Raw genomic sequence first — 8,725 nt, 5'->3', positions numbered from 1 at the left:
GATTAAAAAAAAAAAAATCATTGTACGTCAGGCCTTTACACCAGTACTAGAGGACAATTATTTACTGCGAGATGGTAGGCAAAACGCCAGTGAGTATCAGAAAAACCACTTTCCATTCGCCTCTTCTTCAGAGTCACCTTAAGCACATCATTTAACTTTCTACCTCAGTTTCCATAGGGGTTAAATGATGGAGTGGAATTAGATCATCATGTTGTTTTGTAGACCTAAAATTCTCTTATTTCCCTGTTCTATTCTCAGTGTGATGCATTAGTAGATAAGTTTCCTAGCTAAGAGCAGCACATTAATATTATTTTTAAATGATGCATGGCTTCTCTATTTCTGTTACCTCGGGAATTATACATCTTAGCCCACATCCCGCATCAAACCACAATTGTATATATAATTAAACAATATAATATCATCTTAATAATGTCATATCATTGTACTCAGGATCAGAATATAGGGCTGGTTTTATTATTTCTAGCTTTAAAGAACACAACTTGCATTGCACACACTTGAGATAATTGAAAGAAAATTAGATGGATAATATGCTGTTTTTAATTTGCTGTTTAAAAGTATCCTCCAGATATCTAGGAGTGAGTGCAACAAAGCTTATTTAAAAGCACAGTGATCTTCTTGCCCCATTCTGAGAAATTGCTTTCAAAGTCTAAAAAAAGATTCATCATATACAAAATCTGAATGCTGAAATTCCTATCGTTTTAGTATCAACAACGGCAGAAATTAATGAACACACTTGACAGTTATCTGCACACCATCATCGAGAGGTAACCTGATTTTCTTATTGCTTTCATGAAAATACCTGAATTGAAATGCCTTAAGCACAACCAGTTTAACCCACCCCCTTCTGAATTTGATAAATCAAGATTTAAAATGCCGTTGTCTCACTTGCAAAAAGATGTTTTAGGAGCATAAACCCTCTTTACCACTCTTAACAGTTATCCTGCAAACCAGCTCACACCTCCAGCTATTACTCCTGGTACACATACACATATTCCCCTGTACTCACCACAATGAGTTAAAGGTAGACAAAAGCTCTCAGCGGCAGCCTTTGAGTCATTACTTTGCTTTACCATTCCCTTCATTTTAGGTGTCATGGCACAGTACTTTACAGACAGCCATTCTCTCTGTTTAGCTTTGTTGCAAACACCCGAGAGCGGTGTCTTGCACTTGCTGGAAAATTTAGCTTTTATGCTTCTGGTCATTCTTCCCACAAAAACAACAAGACCAGTTTCCGAGCTATTCTTAACTCTCCTTCCAAAACATTTCAGAAGAGAAAGACCAGATTTCATGATTCGCATGCAAAGTCCCAGCCTGCCCACCTGCCCACTGTTGCCAGTACTTCTTACTCTTGCTGGAGATGACATTCAGCCAGCTCCCCAGCCCCGACGCTTCGTTATGTAAGGCTGTCTAGGTCAAGTGTAGGAGACCCACTGCTGGCCTGTGAAAACTCATGGAACTCTTCCTTCAGATTAACACTTCAGGGACTATGGAAGCTGGAGGAAGCTGAGCTTTTACTACATCTTTTGGGGGTAAATATTTTTGCATGATTCAGTGGTTTATATGCTCTAGTCTTGGCAGATGCCTGTCAGCCATGCCGAGAGGGGCAGAGAGAAATTACTAAGGGAGTCCAGTTTTGTCAGCATGCTTGAGTAAGCATAGGAAGTCTGGTAGCAATCCTAGTGTTAAGACACTTAAGGAGTAAATGAATCATAAATTAGGATTTGCTTATCAAGCATCTTCTCTAGCCCTCGAGGAATGAATGTTGCTTTGGCTATTTAAACTCTGAATACAATCCATTTGCTGGGAGGTGTTGCAGGAGAGCATTATTAGCTCTCAGAGATTTACTGCAGTTCTTGGCTCTTCTGTTGCCCTTGTCTGATGGCAAATTTGCTTTCCTTGTCCATAAGCTCGATGTGTTCCTGTATTTGTCTTCTGTTGTGATTGTTTGTGACAATATGAGAATGGAGCCTACATAACCTGGCAGTTATGTGACTTCAACAAATAATAAATCCTGCCTAGTTCGTTCCAAGGTGAATTCTGCAGTAAAAGCGCCATTTGATACTGGCACTGAATGATGTTGGGTTAACTGCTCTGGTTCAAACTGTGCTGTGTTCAGGGGACTTGGAGGCATGATCCCAGATTTGACATGAACAGTTATTCACTCTGTGAGTAAAATTAGAAACAGTATAGCATTGATTCTGTTTTAGACTCTCACACCGTGTCCTGGTACGGGAATTAGTTAAAATAGCAGGCTCTTATTGAACGCTGAAGAAAAGCCTGGAGAAGTAGCAGGCGAAGATTGCAGCAACGGTATGATATTGGCAAGGAATTTTAATAGGATTTAACCAGAGATCCTGATACAACAGATGGCACCTAATTTAAAAGATAGGTGGATATTTAAAAAGTTCAAGACAGAAACAGCACATTTGAGAGGGTTTGGCTTCCTGCGTGCCCTTGGCAAGAGAAGTTCAGTGCTTTGGACAGGATGTCATGAGTTAGGAAAATAAAGGTTGTGTAAAGAGTCTCATGATGTTTAAGAGGTAAATGGGAGGCTGAATATTCAGTGTCCATAAATGAGGACCGGCGTGGGGCAATTAATGATAGCACACTCACTCACTAAGCAAACAGGTAGTTTTTAAGGATCTGCAATTTCTTGCATTATTTTTTATTAAATTATAGGAATGAAAATGAATGTTGCCGAAATGAATTTCCTTCTGGGTACCTTCCACTCTGTTAATCATGACTAACAGTAGCACATTGATTATTTATGATGGGAATATATTGCTTATCATTTTATGCTATATTTAATTGATTAAACATGTACATGTTTTCCCAAATAATTTGAAGAGACAGTTATGATCCCTCAGGGCCTGATTTTATATTATGTCAATGTCAATAGGCATTGTCCCCATAGACCTAGCTTGGCATAAGAGCCCCATCAGACAAGGTTTTACTCAGTTTGGCATTCAGAATATTCCTCATACACATAATGTGAAAAATAATGCATACCTATTTAGTCGTACTTACAATCTTTAGTTCATATATCTTTACAATAACACTGCCAGTACTCAATGTCTATAAATGATTTTTGTTTCAAAATCGATTTTTAATAGGGATTCTTTTCTCTGTTAATGGAGCTTAAATAGTTATATTCATTTGTTTATTTCTAAAGTAAAAGAAATGAGTTACATGAGGTCTAAAGTTAGTTTTGGTTCTGCCATTTCTGGATGATTTTTCCGCTAAGTGCAAAGTAGCATTAGTAATTAATCTATGCCAAAGTGAGATTACATTTTTTTTGGTGAGATTATATTATTAAATGCCTACAATACTAAACCAACATTGATTGAGTAGCTACCAAATGCTAGGCCAGTGGTTCTCAAAGCGTGGCCTCCTGAGTAGCCACAGCACCATCTGAAAGCTTGTTAGGAATGCAGATTCTCGGGGGGTGGGGGGCAACTTGTCTCTTAACAAGCCCTCCAGGTGGCCGTGAAGCATGCTAAAGTTTGAGAACCACCAGGCTGGGTAGAACTTTGGTTAAATATCATGAAAATTGTTTTTACTACATACAGTCAAATGTATGTTACATAATTGAATTCTCTATTTTTCTGGTGGCCCAAATGTCTCAGTGTAAGCAGTACTAACTATGTTTTAAGGATTTATGCTAGTGTTTAGTACATCTTCAGCCTAAATTTGTCCATAAGAAGCTTTATTTTCCAGCAGTTCCATTTTTAACTTTTAGAAGTCACATAGTGTGGTGGGGAAACAGTGAAGGACTTAGCCCTTCCAACTCTTCAGGAAGCAAGGAGTTCTTGCTCACTGTGTGACTTGGCCCCCATCACTGACCCTCTCTGATGTTCAGTTTCTCATTTGTAAAATGATAGGTTGGCCTATGTTAGGGTTTCTCAGCTCAGCACAATTGACATTTGCAATCAGAGAGTCTTTGTTGTGGGGTCTGTTCTGTACATCATATAATGAGCACATCCCTGCCCTCTACCCACAAGGTGCGACTAGCAACCCTCAATTGTGACAACCAAAAATATTTCTAGACATTAACACATCTCTCCTGAGGGCAAAATTGCCCCTCCCACCTCCTCATTCTCACCCCATCCCCTCCCCACGTTTTCAAATCTGAGAATCACTGGCCTAGTTTAACTCCCCTTTGTAAAGTTCTAGTATACTAAATAGTACAACAGATATACTATTTCTCCTTTTGGAAGCATGCAGTTTCAAACTTAACAAAATAAATAGATATATGTCTCTTTTGTGTAAGCCATGTATAAGCTGAGGTCTCTTTGCCCCCTTGAAGATCTAGGTGTAATTTGCTCAAATACCAATTCCACAGTCTGTCAAAGTCCAAAACCCTTCTTCAACTTCTCCGGGACTTAAAATCTTGTATCACCCTCTGTATCCTGGAGTCCTGGTTCCACGTATGCTACCTCATCACTCTTAAAAAGTGACCTAGATTCTATCTGTCACGAGTTTCCACCAGAGATTTTTCTATACCAATCATCTTTGGGGTTGATAGATTTCACTAAGGATATGGGCTCTTCCCCTCATTTCTCCCCTCTCTCCCATCCCTGCTCCTCACCCCCTTCTTGCAGGATGTTCTGAGAGCTCCAAATTCTCCTTCTAGTGTACACAGCAGACCAGCTTTCCATGGCTTTTATATCCAGATGTAAATGCCCAGACCCATCAAAGAGCTTACAAGATCAAGGGTCTCCAGTTTAGAACCATCTTCCTTTCATGGAAGGCAGTTGGGGTTATATTATATAATCATAAAATCATAAAGTCATGGGACTGGAACAGGTATCTAATGTAAGTTCATTTACCTGTCTTTAGAAGTCATACTAAATAATAGCTCTTGGCCCTTAAGATTACACATTTGCCTGCTGGCATCTCAGAATTTTAACGATATCTGCCCATGAATTATTACCTCAAACAGTTCCGCAATTCAGTCCAGACATTTTCTGGAACTGATCTGCATGGTAGAAATAGATAAGCCACACACCACTCACACACATATGCACACACGCATATTTTTTCCCAAGTGTTAGAAATTCTTTTTAGGACAATGTACTACAAACTCAAATTGTGTCCTAAGATATTTGTGAATTAAGGGACTTAATCTAAAATGTGGATATAAAAAAAATGTATCGGACAACTATATCTTGATTAATCAAAAATAATAGCTTATATTTGAATGATTATATCTGCATTTCCAAGTAATTTTATAGACATGATCCTTTTGGAGACCCACAGCAACCCTAAACAATAGGTCCCATTACTATTATCATTTTACCACAAGAAACTAAAACTGAAGATCTTCAGATGCCAAATCTACTTCTCTTCCCACTATTCCATAAGGCAAGACTCAATAGTGTATGTAGTTTGAACACATTGGTGAGTATAATTCCTAAGTGTTCTTTAATAAAGACTTATTTCAAGAGTCTTTCTGCTCTAAAGTCATTCAGAGAGAATAGGGTTGATACGTATTACCAATTCTTTGTTTTAGTTGCTAGGATTCAGACATTTTCCCTGACTTATTTGTATAATATATTTAATTAATTGTTCTTTATATGCATTACTAAGTACTTATGGAACGATTTCAACACACCATTTATTATACTAGTTACAGTAACAAGTATTATGTCACTTAATGCTCTCAAAATGTCCAAGAGGATGGGATTATTCCCCCTCTTAAGAGATGACCCTGGGGGGCACCTGGGTAGCTCAGATGGTTAAGCATCTGCCTTCGGCTCAGGTCATGGTCCCAGGGTCCAGGGATCGAGCCCCGCATCGGGCTCCTGGCTCAGCAGCGAGCCTGCTTGTCCCTCTCCCTCTGCCTCTCCCCCTGCTCATGCTCTCTCTCTCTCTCTGTATCTCTCTGTCTCAAATGAATAAATAAAGCCTTAAAAAAAAAAAAAAAAAAAAAAACCTTGTTTAAGAAAAAAACAGAGATGACCCTGAATTCAATTTAACCTAAACTTGAGCTTTAGCAGAGTTACTGCACTGACCTCGCCGTCAGCTCTGTGTCCACCAGCCAAAGGGGAGCCATAGCCACAGACCATCTCTTTCCACTGCGATGCCCAGTACATGGCACGGCACCGAGCATACTTGTTGAATGGATGTTGAATAATTATCATTGCTACCTAGCTCCTTTATATTTTGTGCTTTTCATAACATCATTCACCCCAGTCAATTAAATAGCAACTTGCAAATGAGATCCAGAGTTAAAAATCAAATTCCCAAAGGAAGAGGTAGGTTCACTTAAGGCTGCAATACATTTGGAGCTCTTTGCAACTCAATCATTCATGCTACTCTCTTTATTTACCTTAAGAAAAAAATCTTTTGGGTTTGATCTAGAGACTTTCTCAGACTCACAAAGTGAAAAATTGCTTCCAACCTCAAGTAGGAAGTCTTGCTTTAAAATACTAGTTTCCCAACCCCAGAATCACACAGTCACTTCCAACTTTATTTGATCTTAAAGTAAATACCCATGAAGAACTTGAAAGATCTTTTATTTCATTTTGTTATTAGTGAAGTAAAGTTGACATACCGTATTATATTAGTTTCAGGTGTACAACATATTGATTTGACAATTCTGTTCAATACTAAATGCTCACCACACCGTAAGTGTAGTCACCACCTGTCACCCACCGCACATATTCCATTTCAGAATACTCAGAAAAAATGTATTCAATAACAGAAGATAATTTAAACATGTATTAAATACAATAAATTCCAAATGACTTGACAGTATATGTAAATTCCTTTTTTTTTTTTTTGAAGCTGTGACTCAACTCAATATTACAGTCTTCTATTGAGAGCGGAGGTGCTCAACCTACATCCTACCTCAGTTAGGGGTGCAAGTTGTTGTCAATGCATCCCTTTCCGTACCACTGGTTAGCTTTGTGATGATGGGCAAATTACTGAAACTCTGAAAATCTGTTTCTTCAGCTCCCAAGTGAGAATCATCCTATCTCCTGTCAAGAATTTAGAAGAGATAATGCATATCAAGTAGGATCTTTCACATACTAACAGTGTTCAGAATATAATAGTTTATAATAATATTTGGTATCATATGCTCCCAAATATATCAGGCTATCTCAAGGAGTCCTCCCAATCTCTTTTGAGCAACTAGACATTGATATTATACAGGCTCTGGGACTCAAAGTTGCTGGATTCAATGACTGATGTTCAAAGCACTGATGAGTCAAGATCCGCTGAGGAGATAGGATGAGGCTAGCCATGAATGAACAGTTACCTACTCTTACACTGTCCCTAAAGATACTTTTAAAAATGCAGTATCCTAAGATAACTAGCCAGCCATGTGTCCAGCATTTTTATTCTTTTTTTTTTTTGTCATCCCCTGTTCTTAAAAATTATATCATCGAGGTAAATAATCCCTTGAGAGATTTGAAAAGCCTAGGAAATGTAGAAGTTTTTTCTTCAGAGTAGAAGGAACAACTATTAAGAGGAAAAGTATGTATTGCTGGAAGAGAAATTTAGAATTACGCTGATTTAATTTATCTTGAAAAACAATTTGGACCTAAAGATAAAGACAAACACATTTCTACCAAGTTAAGGTAAAATCTTTGACAACTGAGAGCCTAAATTAAGTAATGCCTCCGATTTTTTTTCTAATTCCAATATTCTGTGTAAATGGGATTAAGTCTGGAATGTGGCCAGCCATGTATCAATCAATTCCAAGATGATTAGATTTACTAGACCTGTTTCATGTAGCCATTGATAATTAAAGAAAAATAAGTGACTCTTAATGTTGCCTTTTTAATCATTTACCCTAAAATGCATCATTAGTCACATAGGTCTCCATAATCTGAAATTTGTTAAATAGGCTGATTTGTGAAAAATTAATTTGGTTTTTCTAAGTGAAATTATAGTTCTCTGATAAAGTGACATTATTTTCTATGTCCAATAAGTGAAACAGAGAAATAGGATATTTAAAAGAGTTATCAGTATTCTGTTGGGATTCTCTCATTTTGGGACGCAAAGTAAAATAGAACAGGTAGCAATCTTCTATATGAAATTTCCTAAAGATATTAATGTGATGATCGAATATTGGGAGAGGGGAATGTGGCAGTGATAGTAAGAGTGTTTTGGTTTCAAATGTACAGTTTCTAGTGAAAATGTTAGAGAAAACTGTATATCAATGCACAACCAGGACATCACAGAGAAATGTTTTGGTCTCCAGATTAACTAAACGTGTCCTCCTGACAATGAGCCAACCGCCCCCCCCGCCGCCACACACACACACACATCCACCTTGTCTGAAGTGGTTTTAGGAGCAAATAAGCCAATTATGAGGACACTACTAATATTGTCAGTAGCCTTAGAGCAAATAGGTGACTCCCTCAAACTGGTGGAAACAAAAGGAGAATGTTCAGTTTGGGCTTCTCGACATCATCCTCTCCTGGTCTCCTTGTGAACACGGTTCTATCTTTCCTTCTGCAGCAGTGTGCTGCGACCTGTGTGATCTGGCGTCTGTGCAGCCCTCCAAACTCTAGCCATTTCCACAGACCCAGCCTTGCATCTGTCTGTACACCATATCTCCTCTTCTTAGAACGTACCTTCTCTTTCTTCCCCACATGTCTCTGTGCTTCTGCTAATAAACTCCTATGGGGAACTCCCAGGTGAAATCAACACTTAGGCTAGATATCACTTTCCAGTTAACAAAGAAAAAAGC

At 38.3% G+C, this 8,725-nt stretch overlaps 1 protein-coding gene across 1 annotated transcript in view; it reads left to right on the top strand.

Moving 5' to 3' along the window:
• Positions 1-1,317: 1,317 nt before the first annotated feature.
• Positions 1,318-8,725, top strand: part of LOC110592180 (sodium channel protein type 1 subunit alpha) — a 144,736-nt gene continuing 137,328 nt past the window's right edge. The window contains exon 1 of the mRNA XM_021703128.1: positions 1,318-1,550. The gene's annotated coding sequence lies outside the window, so the exon portion shown is untranslated. The remainder of the gene's footprint in view (positions 1,551-8,725) is intronic.

This window comes from Neomonachus schauinslandi, chromosome 3, assembly GCF_002201575.2.
Source record: "Neomonachus schauinslandi chromosome 3, ASM220157v2, whole genome shotgun sequence".
Taxonomy (NCBI): Eukaryota; Metazoa; Chordata; class Mammalia; order Carnivora; family Phocidae; genus Neomonachus; species Neomonachus schauinslandi.
This window is presented reverse-complemented; position numbering and strand designations above follow the sequence as displayed.